The 18,389-nt window shown below is 37.3% G+C and overlaps 1 pseudogene; it reads right to left on the reverse strand.

Moving 5' to 3' along the window:
- Positions 1-3,920: 3,920 nt before the first annotated feature.
- LOC116882643 lies at positions 3,921-4,857 on the reverse strand (annotated as a pseudogene).
- Between the last annotated feature and the right edge of the window lie 13,532 nt (positions 4,858-18,389).

An 18,389-nucleotide genomic window follows, 5' to 3' on the forward strand; every position in this document is an offset into this window, starting at 1 on the left:
AAGCTGCATAAAGTTGCAAGGGAGGGATCTGTAAACTTAGATGGAGATAAAAAAATTGTATCTTTGTTTATATTAACCTCTAACACTTCCTTCAATTATGAATATAGACAACATACTTTTGTAGAAGCAGTGATTGCAATTTTATCATTATCAACCACATAGATACAATACATATTATGGGCCACAAAATTATGAGTTAGTAAATCTGACTGGCAAGATACAGGTATATAACACAACAAAAGCACATATACCACTGTATTAGGGTTTGCTTTAATATTCTATTAGTGGGGGCATCTGGGTGGCTCAGTCATTATGAGTCTGCCTTTGGCTTCAGGCATGATCCCAGAATTGGGATGGAGCCCCACATCAGTCTCCCTGCTTGGCAGGAAGCCCACTTCTCCCTCTCCCACTTCCCCTGCTTATGTTCCCCCTCTTGCTGCATCTCTCTCTGTGTCAAATAAATAAACAAAATCTTTAAAAATCTTTAAAAATTTAAAAATCTTTAAAAAATATTCTGTTCTTGTGCAACTTCTTTTATAGTCCTTTGTATTTTATTTTATGCAATAAATGTATTTTTCCAAGGGACACTGCAATCATCTCAACTACAATACACCTACCTCCTCTTTATCACTCTTATCTCTGATTAGATTATAATACTACCAGCAACAATCTGATGCTCTTCCACTCCTCCTCAGGTCAGGCTAGGTTTCTGCCTTTGATTTCCCAATAGAACACTCTGGGTATCTCCATCATCGTGTTTATAAATTTTTGAAGTTTATGTCCTTGCAAGTATTTCTACCACACTCCAATAGCATCGGAAGGGAAGGAAACATGACCTCTATATATCTTTCACATCTGGCAATAATAATTACTTTTTGTATTACTGTTGAATACTCTAAGAAAGGAAACAAAATGATGGATAATTCAAAGCAAGCATGGGGAATTAAATGTGATGCAGAGGAAGACTTCCAGTAAGAAACAACATACCAGGCTAGACTTTGCAACATATAAATGCTTCCAGTCAACACACTGTATAATTTAAACAATGGATAATGTTACATTCCAATTGTATCTCAATAAAGTCAGAAAAAAAGATGGAATAGAGAACAGTGTTGAGACAGAACTACTTGAGAGATCAATAGTGCATCTGTAAAATTAGCCAAGTGGAGGTAGGATGTTGGGTCCTACTCACAGTGAGAGGTCTTGATTGGATAGTGAGTGCTTTCCTCTCCTAAGAACTCCTTGATCCTCATCAATTCCTACCCAGGAACTCAAACACGAAAAGCAACTCCCTATGCATTTACTTGTCAATCTACTCTAATAAGAGCTAGAAATTTTAATTGAACCATTTGGCAAATACAAGGTGCCTTAGCTTTATACTTTTTCCAGGTAACTGCTTATCTTCAAAGTTTTTAGATGTACTGAAAAGGCAAATGTTTAGTATGCCTCAAATTATTATGATTCACATGGTTGGAAGACCTACAATATTCTATAAGATAGATAATATATTGATGAACTGAGAAAATCAGCCAAAAACCTACCCAATGCCAAACTGGTATTTTAAAGCATGGGCCCTGAATTTTACAGGAAAAGCTGCATTCAGCTACTACTAACTATTCACACACTAGAAAAGCCTATCTCAATTCTACAAAGAGTTTTTCCCCAACTCCATCATTACTACCCTCTTCTAAGCTACCATCAGGGAGTATCTAGTGTCTACAACAGCCATCTAAATAGACTTCCTGATTCTTCCCTTGTCCATTTTCATCTTTTCTTAATCCGGTCCAGGGTTATTCTTGAAAAACCAAGGCTGATCATGTCACTCCTTTAACTCTCCAATTATTTCCCCACTGAATCAGAACAAAAGTCAAAATCTTTATAGTGTCCACCCAAAGCCACGAAGAACTTCACCTATTACTTCCCAGTGTCATTTCTTCCCTTTCCCTTGCCTCACTGTAAAGCACAAAGACGTTCTTGTTGTTCCTTGAACCCAGCAAGCTTGCTCCTCCATTAGAGTCATTTTTCACTTGCTGTTCCCTCTACACAGAAACTTCTCCTGTCTGATCTCTGCACAATTGTCTACTTCCCTGCCATCAGGTACTTGCTCATGTCAGTATCTGAACAAAACCTTTGTGAAATGGAGCTTCTCTAAAATGTATAGGACCATCATCACCCTGGAGCCCCTTTTCACCTCATGTGCTTTTCGCCCCAAGCACTCTCTGAAGTACTTATTAACACTTGAGATACGCTCACTCTTTATTGGCAAATGTCTGTCTTACTCTATATGAATGCAAGCTTCCTAACAACATGGATTTCTGGCTTCTGCTATTGTTTACTACTGATCCACCAAACCTAGAACAGTGCCAGGTCTCTACTGTAGACTCTAAGTGTATTTTTTTTTCCCACAGAAATGAAGGTGATAGGAAAACAAGCAGCAGGGAAGAACAGTTTCATGAATGAAGCACTAATAAACACATATAAAATATATTATTGGTTGTTTCTCTGGAGAATCCTAGTATACTTAAGACAATACATACTAGCTAGGCCCTTCTAATCCAGCCTCTATTCTACTGCCAAATTAACCTTTTTTTTTCTTTTTATTTTAATCACCCAGTGCTCATCACGATAAGTACACTCCTTAATCCCCATCACCTATTTCCCCATCGCTCCACCCACCCTCTCTCTAGCAACCATCAGTTCGTTCTCTATAATTAATAGTCTTCTTGGTTCATCATTTTTTTCTCTGCTAGTTTGTTTTGTTTCTTAAATTCCACATGAGCGAAATCATATGGTGTTTGTCTTTCTCCAACTTATTTCCCTTAGCTTTATACTCTCTAGCTCTATCCATGTCATTTGCAAATGACAAGATTTCATTCTTTTTTAGAGCTGAATAATGTTCCACTGCATGGAGTTTTCATATATATATATCTCCACATCTCTTTTATCCATTCATCAATTGATGGACACTTGGGCCATTTCCATACCTTAGATATTGCAAATAATGTTGCTTTAAATACAGGAGTGCATGTGCCATTTTGAATTAATATTCTTGTACTGTTTTGGTAAATACCTAGCAGTGCAATTGCTAGATCAGAGGATAATTCTAACATTTTGAGGAACCTCCATACTGTTTTTTACAGTGGCTTCACCAGTGTGTATTCCCACCAACAGTGCAAGAGTGTTTCTTTTTCTCCACATTCTCATGAACATCTGTGTGTGTTTCTGATTCTAGCCATTCTGATAGGTGTGAGGTGATATCTCATTGTAGTTTTGATATGCATTTTCCTGATGATGAGTGATGATGAGCATCATTTCATGTGACTGTTGTTCATCTGTAGGTCTTCGAAGAAATCTCTGTTCATGTCTTCTGCCCATTTTAAATTGGATTACTTTTGGGGTGTGTTGAGTTTTGTAAGTTCTTTATATATTTTGGATACTAGCCCTTTATCAGGTATCAAAAAGAACTTTAAAACATTAAAATCCTTTGAAATACCTTCACAGTTTAATTTCCAGAAATACAGAAAAAAATCCTATTTAATAGACTTTAAAGAGTTTGAATTGTGAAATGTTCAGTGTGGCAAGGCTGACTGAAAAGGCAGTAAACAAAGCCATAATACTTTTCAGTATAGTGATAAATGATATCAGCTAGGATAAAGTACAAATCACCAAGTGTCTTTCTTTATATGTTTTATCTAGTTTTCATTTGGTACATTATAAGATGGCACATTCCACAAATTATTGTATGCAGAGAGTAATTCTTTTCTAACCATTTATATCCATATGTTCCCAAGGATCTCAACATTATAGGATTTACTGCCTTGAGCTCAATCAAGGTATGACATAATTTTAAAGTGAATCATTTATTGTCCTGTAAGGTCATGGCATAACTGATTTTATGGAGAAGAGGTAGTTCTCCTTTCTTAATTAGTTGCTCTGCTCTTTTTCTTTACATTGAGTAGAGTATCCACAGTTATTCTTATGATCTGCAGTGACCAGCCTCCTACCACTTCCAGGGGCCTTCTGGGAAAGAAAGTAGAAAAGCTGTATAGGGATGTGCAGTATCTGATTTTCATTACCCAGTCAAATAAGAGCTATGAACTTCAAGACTTAAAAAATATTCTTTTCAGGACACTCCCTCTTGGACATTGGAGAGCAACAGTACTATTCGTTCAGCTGTTTCAGGAGGCTCTTCAGGTGGATCAAGAATAACATATTCAACCACTATACTATGTAGAGGCCTTTAGGTTGTTTCTATTTTTTTTTACAATTATAAACAATGTGGTAATAAATGAACTTGCACATATACAAAAAATAAACAAAAATCTCCTGCGTGGGCTTCTCAGCAGACAGTGAAATTTTGGTTAAAAGCTTAGACAAGCTCCTTTTCTTTGCTGCTTCACTGTTTGATATTTTAAAAGATGTCTGGCTTTTATTTTCAAGCACCAAATCTTCATCAGCCTTAAGTTTATGGCCACCACTTAACTTCCAGGTTTTATCTGTCACCTGAAACACACACTATAAGTTTTCTCAATTTCATTTCCTGGTGAGGTTTTAGAACATTCTCTATGTATCTGCTGGCTTTTTCATCCTGTGCCTCTTTATTTATTTTTTTTTTCTGACAAGATTTTGTCTTTTCTCATTCTTCTCTTCTTTCAGATATACTTGGGACAATTTAAATGAATTAAGCCATGAGGTAGTCACAGAAATAATTAAAGTAAGAAGAGCAAGAAGTAAGAAAATCTGGCTACACAACATTAGATCTTTAACTCCTAGATTGGGGATTCCATGCCAGAGCTCCAGACATAAGAGGGGGAGAGCACAGAAGCAGAAAATGCCAATGAGGCCATGATAAGCCATCACGGTGGGACACCTGCCCTTTCCCAAATTAACCTTTCTAAAATGGTAGTATTATATAAATCCTTTGGGAAAAAACTCAATGGTTTCCTAAAAATTTCAGGATAAAGCACTTACCAAAGGCAATTATTCAGTGTCCTGCTCCTATTCTCCCTCATCTATTCTATCTCTCCCTTAAAGACTCCACACTCACAGAGACATCACTCTAGATATATAGTTATTTGTAGCTCCATGGGTAAAGACTGGTATTTCAAACATCCCTGTCTTTACATATGCCATTCCTTCTTCCAGAAATGACATTTTCAACTTGCCATATGGTTCATCAATTCTCCTGCTAAGTCTTTAGAACACCTCAAACACTACCAGTAAGATGGCATCCTCTTACCTGTATCATAGTTTACCTCTATTGTAGCATTAATTACTATTCTTGGGGTACCTGGGTGGCTCAGTCAGTTAAGCATCTGCCTACAGATCAGGTCATGATCCCAGGTTCCTTGGGTGGAGCTCCACATCGTGCTCCCTGCTTAGCAGGGAGTTTGCTTCTCCCTCTCCCTCTGCCTCTGCCCCAGCTCGTATTCTCTCTCTTGCTCACTCTCTCTCAAATAAATAAATACAATCTTTAAAAAATAATAATTACTGTTCTGAACTTAATTGTCTGACATACTATATATGCTCTCTTTTAGTCACATGCTTCCTTTTCTTTCAAATTCACCATTCCAACTATAATGCCTGAGATACAGAGATAAGTTTACCATGTTTGTTAAATGAGTAAAAACTGAAGTAAAAGGATTCACTATTGAGTAACAAGATACATATATTCAGGATAACAAAATAGAGTTAGTACATGATAAATATGGCATCTCCTATCAGTGGGGAACATAGTAATTATTTAACAATTATTACCCAATCAGGGAAAAAAAGCCCTACATAAACCAATTGTGGGAATAAAGTACATATTAATTAAAGATTTTAAGGTAAATAATAAATCCATGAAAATGTTAAAGTAAAATGTGAATGAGAATTTTTTTTAAATCTTAACAATAGGGAACTATTTCATGATAATGACAACAAAAGGAAATTCCATAAAACAAAGTGATGAATGAATTTAACTACATAAAACTTATGCACATCAAAAAATAAAAATGAGAATTCTCACATACAAAATATTTAAAAAGCTATATAAATATATATATACATGAGGGAGAACACAACAATCTTATTAATACAAAGACCTCATACTAATCAAGTTAAAAAATAACTCAGGAGAAAATAAAATGAAGAGAGATTTTTAAGTATTAGTGGTAATATCAAAAGTATGCTCACTCTAATTACTTACCAAGAACATGCAGATATAATGAGAGGTCTGTTTTCATCTATCAAACATATCTAATTCTGTGCATGGAGGAAGAGGGTATAAAAACTGGTAGAAGGTGCTCAGAATACAATTTGGTAGTATTTACCAAGGCATCAAAGTATGCATTTTCTACGAATCCCAGATTTATCTTAGCTTATGCATGAGCTAAGAACACAAATGTTTAACACACTCATATTTATAATAGGGACAATTTTAAACAACTGAATTGCCCAACATTACTGCATTTGTTAGATTATAATATATACTCCCTGTGGAGTATTAATAAAGAGGGAGTATAACATTGTAGCTGAGAGTTCCACAGACTTATGTCTGATTTCCAGCCATACCGCATAGCAGGTCTAATGCACATATACTTTTCTTAACTTCTCAGCTTTAATAGTCCCATCTATGAAACGGTAATACTAAAACTCGATGTTTACATCAATTATACAAGCCACACAACACAGTGTTCAATGCATAATAAGCACTACTGAATAATCCTATTAAAAACACATAAAAAATTTATTATTAAAAATAATCCTATTTAAAAAATCTTATTAAAAATCCTATTAAAAACAGAATGTATTTCTATCTAGAAAGGTATTTACAATTTAATATAGGGAAGAGCTTTATGAAACACACACATTTCACCTGAAATGAAAAGACACAGAAACAACCTAAATACCCATTGATTGATGAATAAAATAAATATGTGTGTATATGTATGTATCTCCATTCAATTATTATTCAGCCATTATAAAGAATGAAACCTTGAGATCTGCAACAACATGGATGCACAGATGGACCTTGAGAGCATCATTCTACATGCAACTCAGACAAAGATAAATGCCATAGCATCACACTTATGTATGGAATGTAAATAACCCAACAAAAACTGAGCTCATGGATAGAATAGATTGATGGCTGCCTGATGGTGGAGGGGCAAAATGGGTGAAGGGGGTCAAAAGTTATAAGCTTATAGTCATAAAATGACTAAGTCAAGGGACTGTAATATGCAGCATGGTAACTGTAGTTAATAATACTGTATTTCATACTTGAAAGTAGGAGAGTGGCTCTTGAAAGTCCTTATCACAAGAAAAAAAATGTAACTGTGTATGATGATGGATGTTAATTTGGACATTTTGTGATCATTTTTGCCATACATATACATGTTGAATCCTTCCATCATACACCTGAAACCATGTTATTTCAATTCTACCTCCATTAAAAAAAAAGGGGGGGGATGATATATAGGTCTTAAAACCTGTAAGATTGTTTTTTTCTTCTTAATTATCTAAAATGTTATTTTTTAACAGTATTTTAAGGAAAATATTAAGCAATCTTAATGTATTTTTCTTCTGTTTTCAACAAGGGAGAACAATCTTAATAAGCTATTTCTTCAAAATGATAAATTTTATTAGACAAAACAATAGTAAAATTCAAATTTTTACTTCTATTTGTGTAATTCATTTTAATTTACAGAATGTTTGGCATAAAAATAAAATGTAATGGGGGCGCCTGGGCGGCTCAGTGGGTTAAAGCCTCTGCCTTGGGCTCAGGTCATGATCCCAGTGTCCTGGGATCAAGCCTGGCATCTGGCTCTCTCCTCAGCTGGGAGCCTGCTTCCTCTTCCCTCTCTGTCTGCCTCTCTGCCTACTTGTGATCTCTCTGTCAAATAAATTAAAAAAAAAAATCTTAAAAAAAAGCGTAATGTAAAATTGATCGAGTATCAACATAAGCATGTATTCTGCAAGTATATCTTTTAACATAAAAATAGTAACTTAAGCACATGGAGGCAACTATTACCTATGAAACAGGGATAATTTTTGCTCAGCTCATGAAAAATCACAATGCAAATTTACAAGAGAACCAAATAAACTGAATGTATAAGATATATTTTTAAAAGATATTTTTGATGGGTTCTTCTCTAAGAAATTAACACCAGCTATTATTTTATATTACTGTTGAAAAACTAGTGAGATCTCCAAGGGTATTTTCTGTTACAAGTGCTGCATTATGTTCTTCCCACTTCTTCAAAATAACTTTGAAACTTCATGTTTATGGTTGGACAAATCTCACTTAAAAATAAAGAGGAAAACAGCTGAGCAGACACTAGAATACTATATTCTATATGCTATTCCACAGAACATTGAAGCTACAAAATGTGAGCAATGGGTTCTCTGCTCAAGTAATTATGAGAATTGTATACTATATATTACAGTGTGTATTACATACTATCTCTAAGCCCAGGGGTCAGATACTTTTTTTTTTTTTGGAAAGAGATCAGGTAGTAAATCTTTTCAGCTTTGAAGGCCATAGAGTCTGTGTCACAAGCTCTGTCATTCTAACAAAACAGCCACAGATAATCTATCAACAAATACATATTGCTCTGTTCCACTAAACCTTCATTTATAAAAACAGATGATTGGCTGGATTTAGCCCATCCCAGCCAGGGTGTGCCAGCTCCTGATATAATCTTACTAAAGGGGCAGAAAGTTATGCAGGGAAATATTTGTTTTAAAAATATATAACATTCTCAAACATGTTTGAATATGGATCACTTTTTTTTAAATGTTTATTTTTTTAATTTATTTTCAGTGTTCCAGAATTAATGTGTTCCTAGGTGTAACATAGTAAAAGGATCACATTATTTAAAATATTTATTAAGTTCTTGCGTGTGAGTGCAGTAGGGATGAGGGGTGGTATGGAGTACAAAGGGTGATTCATAAAATGACTTTTCTCTGGAACTGTATTTAATACAAAACTTAAGAGTATCAACTCTACTGTTTGAACAAGCAGAATTTAGCTGGTCATCTTTATTGTAAAAATTAAGTATGCATCTTTGACTTTGCTTTTTTGTTTCCATGGGCCTGCTCAGCAGTTCATAAATTTAAGAAGACAAAAACAGTTGGAAGTCGTACCTACATGTGACACAAAACACATGTGGTTGTTTTCTTAGCTCTAAAACCAGGATCCAATTTTAAGAAGTGTTATGTGGAACAGATTGAACATATATGGATTCCCCCCGTCCCACTCCTAGATCACCAGACTTATCCAATATCCACTGATTTTCTCAATATCAAACAGTTGAATCCTAAAAGATGACTCCTTCATTTCAGGGCCTCTCATACCAGTATTTTGCCTCACTGAGTCTCTTGGTATTTAAATCTCTTGTATCTTTGACCTAATCTCATTAAAACAAAGTGAACTGTCCTTTAAGAACATTGTTTAAAGAAATGTTCATATTTGGGGCACCTGGGTGGCTCAGTGGGTTAAGCCTCTGCCTTCGGCTCAGGTCATGATCCCAGGGTCCTGGGATTGAGGCCTGCATTGGGCTCTCTGCTCAGCGGGGAGCCTGCTTCCTCCTCTCTCTCTGCCTGCCTCTCTGCCTACTTGTGATCTCTCTGTCAAATAAATAAATAAAATCTTAAAAAAAAAGAAATCTTCATCTTCTTTGTTCTCAGTGCAATTAAAAAAAAAAAAAACTATATGGGATGCCTGGGTGGCTCAGTTGGTTGGACGACTGCTTTCAGCTCAGGTCATGATCCCGGAGTCCCAGGATCGAGTCCCGCATCGGGCTCCCAGCTCCATGGGGAGTCTGCTTCTCCCTCTGACCTTCTCCTTGCTCATGCTCTCTCTCACTGCCTCTCTTTCAAATAAATAAATAAAATCTTTTAAAAAAAACTATATGGCATAATTTTTCTGCCTTAACATGCTATACAATTTTAAATTGCCCAGTTTATTACAAATTATAAATACACCCAGCCAGTTGATCACATGAACATGGTGTTAGAATACCTCTGAAGATAATTGTCCCTGATAGGAAATGACTATCTGGATGATGCCTGATAACTTAAGCATTTTATCTGGCTACTAACCATTTAGACTATAGCCATATCAAAACTCCAGTTCAGGGAGTGGTGTAATCCAGATATCTGAAATTGCATTTTGAAGTTCCTAAAAATCTGAATTAATGTTGAAATCAATATCTAGAATGAATATCCTCTTTTCTGCTTTCTATCCTTCTCCCTAGATTCTGCATGCCCTTTTAAACAAGTTTGCTTCTTTCTCATCTGGTCTTTTGACCATCAAATCTCCTCTCCATAAAGCAGTATGGCTCTTAAAAAACAAACAAGAAAACCAGTTTCAGGTACACAAGATTAACTGATTAGGACTTTTTAATCAAGTGCCCATCATATGCCAATTACTTCTGGGGCTTAGAAGGTAAAAAAGGAAGAACAAAAGACTCTATGATCTTACGATGGATGTTAGCCTATACATTTCACAATTTCAGTACTATCTTGGTTTAAGTGGACCTAAAACAAGAATGTGTGTACATAGTTTATTTGAAAAATACAGGGAATTCCAGGGTGGCAATGGTTATAGAAAAGGGAAAGAAGAAGTACTGGACAATAAGCAAGATGTCCGTAGAATGGAAATTAATCTTGTGTGAAATTCTGAAAAACCTGTGAAACTTGCATCTCTATTTGCCCTGGAATGGTTAGGGAACTCACAAGAATCCTGGGTTGAGGTTGCCCCGAGTTTTAATTCCACAGCTCTCTGGCTTCCTGCATTTGTGAACAGAGCAATGTGCGTTCAAGGGGTAGGAATTAGGCAGAGAGACTGAGATCCTGGCATGTGAGTACTGCTTGACTCAGAACCCTGACCAGGAGCGGCAGTGTCACAGAGAAAGAAGAGACTTCTATCTTGAAGAATCCGTGAGAGGTTACTATGAGAAGATGGTCAACAAATACACAGGTAAAAGAAATAGAAAACAAGTCATAAAAGCAAGGGTTCACTACTCTTCTTAAAGTTTGGTACTTGATGCCCTGAAACTCCTCAGTTTGTTGATGATTACAGATGATATGCCACTTGACAATACTAAACATTTGAGGGACACAGATCTGGTCTTTACTCCTTCAAGTTTGTCTTTTCAAGAATGTTCTATAAATTGAATCATACTATGTATCCTTCTTTATCTATATCCTTTCACTTAGCCTAATACTTTCAGATTAATCTATGTTATTGTAAGCATCATCATTAGTTTTTTTTTTTATTGCTTCATAGGTAAATTCTTTTTAAACAAGTTTCATTTGGGTCACCTGGACTCTGTCTGTTGGTCATCCAACCCTTTTTTTTGGCTGAGGTCATGATCATAGGGTCATGATCTCAGGCCTCATGTTGGGCCCCACACTGGCAAGAAGCCTACTTAAAAAAATTAAAAATTAAAAAGTTTGATTGTTTATTTCAGCTCTTTGAAAAATGCCAGTGGAATTTTGATTGGGATGGCATAGAAAGTATAGATTGCTCTAGGCAGCTTAGACATTTTTAATTTTTATATTTTATTTATTTATTTGACAGAGAGATCACAAGTAGGAGAGAGGCAGGCAGAGAAAGAGAGAGGGAAGCAGGCTCCTTACTGAGCAGTGAGCCCGATGCAGGGCTAGATCCCAAGACCCTGAGATCAGGACCTGAGCCAAAGGCAGAGGCTTAACCCGCTGAGCCACTCAGACACCCCAGCAGTATAGAAATTGTAACAATGTTTATTCTTCCGATCCATGAGCATGGAATGGTCTTCCATTTTTTTGTGTCTTCTTCAATTTCTTTCATAAGTGTTCTATAGTTCCTTGAGTACAGATCTTTTACCTCTTTGGTTGGGTTTATTCCCAGGTATCTTATGGTTCTTGGTGCTATAGTAAATGGAATTGATTCACTCATTTCCCTTTCTAGATTTTCATTGTTAGTGTAAAAGAAAGCAACTGATTTCTGTACATTGACTTTGTATCCTGCCACATAACTGAATTGCTATATGAGTTCTAGTAGTTTGGAGGTAGAGTCTTTTGGGTTTTCCCTATAAAGTATCATCTCATCTGCAAAAAAGAGAGAGATTGACTTCTTTGCTAATTTGATTTTTTTTTTAATTTCTTTTTGCTGTCTGATGCTGTTCCTAGGACTTCTAGTACTATGTTGAACAAGAACGGTAAGATTGGGCATCCTTGTCATGTTCCTGATCTCAAAGGGAAGGTTGTCAGCTTTTCACCATGGAGGAAGATATTCACTGTGGGTTTTCATAGATGGATTTTATGAAGTTGAGGAATGGTCCCTCTATCCCTATACTTTGAAGTGTTTTAATACGAAACAGATGCTGTATCTTGTCAAATGCTTTTTCTGCATCAATTGAGAGGACCATGTGTTTCTTCTCTCTTCTCTTATTGATTTGTTCTATCACATTGATTGATTTGCGAAGGTTGAGCAACGCTTGCATCCCATGCATAAATCCTACCTGGTCATGGAACCAGAAGAGACCTCGAATTGCTAAGGAAATGCTGAAAAAGAAAAACAAAACTAGAGGCAACACGTTGCCTGATTTCAAGCTTTACTACAAAGCTGTGATCACCAAGACAGAATGGTATTAGCACAAAAACAGACACATAGACCAGTGGAACAGAGTAGAGAGCCCAGATATGGACCCTCAACTCTATGGTCAAATAATCTTCAACAAAGCAGGAAAAAAATATACAGTGGAAAGAAGACAGTCTTTTTAACAAATGGTGCTGGGAAAACTGGACAGCTATGTGTAGAAGAATGAAACTCGACCATTCTCTTACACCATACACAACGATAAACTTGAAATGGATAAAAGACCTCAATGTGAGGCAGGAATCTATCAAAATCCTAGAGGACAACATAGGCAAATACCTCTTCGACATTGGCCACAGCAACTTCTTTCAAGATATGCCTCTAAAGGCAAAGGAAACAAAAGTGAAAATGAACTTTTGGGACTTCATCAAGATCAAAACCTTCTGCACAGCAAAGGAAACAGTCAACAAAACAAAGAGGCAACGCACGGAATGGGAAAAAATATTTGCAAATGACACTACAGACAAAGAGCTGATATCCAAGATCTATAAAGAACTCCTCAAACTCAACACAAAAAAAACAGATAGTCATGTCAAAAAATGGGCAGAAGGGGTGCCTGGGTGGCTCAGTGGGTTAACCCTCTGCCTTCAGTTCAGGTCATGATCTCAGGGTCCTGTGATCGAGCCCTGCATCCGGCTCTCTGCTCAGAGGGGAGCCTGCTTCCCCTCTCTCTGCCTGCCTCTCTGCCTACTTGTGATATCTGTCAAATAAATAAATAAAATCTTTTAAAAATTTTTAAAAAATGGGCAGAAGACATGAACAGACACTTCTCCAATGAAGACATACCAATGGCTAACAGACACATGAAAAAATGTTCATCATCATTAGTCATCAGGGAGATTCAAATCAAAACCACATTGAGATATGATTATCTGTTTTGTGTGTGTTGAGTTTGAGGATCTCTTTATAGATGCTGGATATCAACCTTTTGTCTGTAGTGTCATTTGCAAATATCTTCTCCCATTCCGTGCGTTGCCTCATTGTTTTGTTGACTGTTTCCTTTGCTGTGCAGAAGCTTTTGATCTTGATCAAGTCCCAAAAGTTCATTTTTGCTTTTGTTTCTTTTGCCTTTGGAGACATATCTTGAAAGAAGTTGCTGTGGCTGATACCAAAGAGGTTACTGCCTATGTTCTCCTCTAGGATTCTGATGGATTCCTGTCTCACGTTGAGGTCTTTTACCCATTTTGAGTTTATCTTTGTGTACGGTGTAAGAGAATGGTCGAGTTTCATTCTTCTACATATAGCTGTCCAGTTTTCCCAGGACCATTTATTGAAGAGACTGTCTTTTATCCACTGTATATTTTTTTCCTGTTTTGTCGAAGATGATTTGCCCATAGAGTTGAGGGTCCATATCTGGGCTCTCTACTCTGTTCCACTGGTCTATGTGTCTGTTTTTATGCCAGTACCATGCTGTCTTGGTGATCACAGCTTTGTAGTAAAGCTTGAAATCAGGTAATGTGATGACCTCAGTTTTGTTTTTGTTTTTTAACATTTCCTTAGCAATTCGGGGTCTCTTCTGGTTCCATACAAATTTTAGGATTATTTGCTCCAGCTCTTTAAAAAATACTGGTGGAATTTTGATAGAAATGGCATTAAAAGTATAGATTGCTCCAGGCAGTATAGACATTTTAATAATGTTTATTCTTCTAATCCAAGAGCATGGAATGGTCTTCCATCTTTTTGTGTCTTCTTCAATTTTTTTTTCATGAGGGTTCTGTAGTTCCTTGAGTACAGATCCTTTACCTTTTTGGGTAGGTTAATTCCCAGATATCTTATGGTTCTTGGTGCTATAGTAAATGGAATGAATTCTCTAATTTCCCTTTCTGTATTTTCATTGTTAGTGTATAACAAAGCCACTGATTTCTGTACATTAACTTTGTATTCTGCCACGTTACTGAATTGCTGTATCAGTTCTAGTACTTTGGGGGTGGAGTCTTTTGGGTTTTCCACATAAAGAGTCATGTCATCTGCGAAGAGAGAGAGTTTGACTTCTTCATTGCCAATTTGGATACCTTTTATTTCTCTTTGTTGTCTGATTGCTGTTGCTAGGACTTCTAATATTATGTTGAACAAGAGTGGTGAGAGTGAGCATGCTTGTCATGTTCCTGATTTCAACAGGAAGGCTGCAAGCTTTTTCCCATTGAGGATGATATTTGCTGTGGGTCTTTCATAGATAGATTTTATGAAGTTCAGGAATGTTCCCTCTATCCCTGTACTTTGAAGCGTTTTAATCAGGAATGGATGCTGGATTTTCTTAATTGCTTTTTCTGCATCAATTGAGGGGACCATGTGGTTCCTCTTTCTTCTCTATGAACAGACACTTTTCCAGTGAAGATATACAAATGGCTATCAGACACATGAAAAAATGTTCATCATCACTAGCCATCAGGGAGATTCAAATTAAACCATATTGAGATACCGCCTTACACCAGTTAGAATGGCCAAAATTAGCAAGACAGGAAACAACGTGTGTTGGAGGGGATGTGGAGAAACGGGAACCCTCTTCCACTGTTGGTGGGAATGCAAGTTGGTGCAGCCACTCTGGAAAACAGTGTGGAGATTCCTCAAGAAATTAAAAATAGAGCTTCCCTATGACCCTGCAATTGCACTACTGGGTATTTACCCCAAAGATACAGATGTAGTGCAAAGAAGGGCCATCTGTACCCCAATGTTTATAGCAGCAATGGCCACGGTCGCCAAACTGTGGAAAGAACCAAGATGCCCTTCAACGGACGAGTGGATAAGGAAGATGTGGTCCATATACACTATGGAGTATTATGCCTCCATCAGAAAGGATGAACACCCAACTTTTGTAGCAACATGGACGGGACTGGAAAAGATTATGCTGAGTTTAATAAGTCAAGCAGAGAGAATCAGTTGTCATACAGTTTCACTTATTTGTGGAGCATAACAAATAACATGGAGGACAAGGGGAGATGGAGAGGAGAAGGGAGTTGAGGGAAATTGGAAGGGGAGGTGAACCGTGAAAGACTATGGACTCTGAAAAACAACCTGAGGGTCTTGAAGGGGCGGGGGGTGGGAGGTTGGGGGAACCAGTTGGTGGGTATTAGGGAGGGCACGGATTGCATGGAGCAGTGGGTGTGGTGCAAAAACAATGAATACTGTTATGCTGAAAAGAAATGAAAAAATAAAAAAAAAAGATTTCTCACACTGGCTTAATATCCTCTTAGAGTTATGGTATTTTGTCCCATTTATTGACAATTGGTCAATAAATTGACAAAAGCAAGTTAAGGTTTTTTCTCCTATTACAGAAGTAAAATACTGCTTCATAGCATCATTTTAAAGTTCAGGAAAGGGAGCGAATGGACTACAACTATATGTACTGACATGGATGAACTGTACAAACAATACTAACCCAGCTACAACAAATTAGATGCATTGTGATTGAATTTACATAAATTTTGGTTTCTTTTCTTAAGATTTATTTACTCATTTGCTTGAGAGAGCACATATGTGCACACAAGTGGGGAGAGGGGCAGAGAGAGAGGGAGAAGGTGAGAAGCAGACTCCATGCTAAGTTCAGAGCCAACCGAGGCTTGATCCCACCACCTGGAGATCCTGACCTGAGCATAAATAAAGAGCTGGGCACTCAACCAAGTGAGCCACCCAGGGGTCCCTTGAGTAAGTTTTAAGAAAAGCAACTATGATATTTTGGGGTAAAATATACATAATGGAAAATTCACTCTTTTAACTATTTTGAAGGGTACACTTCACTGCCAATAAGTAAATTCATCATATTTTGTAATAGTCACCACTACCCATTTCCAGAACTCTGTACTCATGAAATAAAAAGTCCCATGCAGCCCCTATTAAACTCTATTCTGCTTTTTGGCTTTATGAATTCACCTGTTCTAGGGACCTCATATAACTGGTATCATACAATATCTGAACTTTTGGGTCTAGCTTATTTCACTTAACATCATGTTCACAAGTTTCATCCATGCATGGCATGTTATTGGAACTTAATTATTTTTATGGCTAAATAATATTTCACTTTGTCTTTGTATAAATTAAAACTTTGAGACCTGGTAGGATAAGTCCTCCAACTTTATTTCTATGGAGGCCTGAGAGCTTGAAGCCTCCTAGTCCAGCAGTCTCCTGGTGTCACTCTACAAGGCAAATATGGTCTTAAATATCAGGCTTCTGATTACCTTTGCAGGGGTTGATGGTTGTTAAGTTTGAGATTCCCTATACTATTGGTATTTCTGTTATCCTGGTAACAGACTACTTTTTTTCCCTTTGTGATGTTTATGTAGATTTGTAAACCCTGCATTAAACTGTACACACTTGTGTGTTTTTTGGGTTTACTTCAATGAAATTTTTTTCAATTAAACTTTGATATTTCATTTTTATTTTTATTTCTTTTCTTTTCTTTGTTCCAGAATTCACTGTTTAAGCACCACACGCAGTACTCCACGCAATACGCACCCTCCACAATACCCACAACCAGGCTCACCCGACCCCCCAACCCCCTCCCCTCCAAGCCCTCAGTTTGTTTTTCAGAGTACACAGTCTCTCATGGTTTGTCTCCCCCTCAATTTCCCCCAAGTCCCTTCTCCTCTCCATCTCCCAATGTCCTCCCTGTTATTCCTCATGCTCCACAAGTAAGAGAAACCATATGATAATTGACTTTCTCTGCATGGCTTATTTCACTCAGCATATCTCTTCCAGTCCCGTGCATGTTGATACAAAATGTGGGTATTCATCCTTTCTGATGGAGGCATAATACTCCATTGTATATATGCAACGTATCTTCTTTATCCATTTGTTCACTGAAGGGCATCTTGGTTCTTTCCACAGTTTTGTGACTGTGGCCATTGCTGCTATGAACACTGGGGTACAGGTGGCCCTTCTTTTCATTCCTTCAGTATCTTTGGTGTATTTACCCAATAGTGCAATTGCAGGGTCATAGGGAAGCTCTATTTTTAATTTCTTGAGGAATCTCCACACTGTTTTCCAAAGTGGCTGTACCAACTTGCATTCCCACCAACAGTGTAAGTGGGTTTCCCTTTCTCCACATCCTTTCCAAGACATGTTGTTTATGGTCTTGTTAATTTTGACCATTCTAACTGCTGCAAAGTGATATCTCAATGAGTTTTTTTTTTTAATTCTCTATTGCAAAGGAATTTTTTTAAATTTCTTTTCAGCGTAACAGTATTCAGTATTCAGTTTTTGCACCACACCCAGTGCTCCATGCAATATGTGCCCTCCCTAATACCCACCACCTGGTTCCCCCAACCTCCTACCCCCCGCCCCTTCAAGACCCTCAGGTTGTTTTTCAGAGTCCATAGTCTTTCATGGTTCACCTCCCCTTCCAATTTCCCTCAACTCCCTTCTCCTCTCCATCTCCCCTTGTCCTCCATGTTATTTGTTATGCTCCACAAATAAGTGAAACTGTATGACAACTGATTCTCTCTGCTTGACTTATTAAACTCAGCATAATCTTTTCCAGTCCCGTCCATGTTGCTACAAAAGTTGGGTGTTCATCCTTTCTGATGGAGGCATAATACTCCATAGTGTATATGGACCACATCTTCCTTATCCACTCGTCCGTTGAAGGGCATCTTGGTTCTTTCCACAGTTTGGCGACCGTGGCCATTGCTGCTATAAACATTGGGTTACAGATGGCCCTTCTTTGCACTACATCTGTATCTTTGGGGTAAATACCCAGTAGTGCAATTGCAGGGTCATAGGGAAGCTCTATTTTTAATTTCTTGAGGAATCTCCACACTGTTTTCCA

This window comes from Lontra canadensis, unplaced genomic scaffold (genome assembly GCF_010015895.1).
Source record: "Lontra canadensis isolate GAN:19392208 unplaced genomic scaffold, GSC_riverotter_1.0 scaffold86, whole genome shotgun sequence".
In the NCBI taxonomy this organism is placed as follows: domain Eukaryota; kingdom Metazoa; phylum Chordata; class Mammalia; order Carnivora; family Mustelidae; genus Lontra; species Lontra canadensis.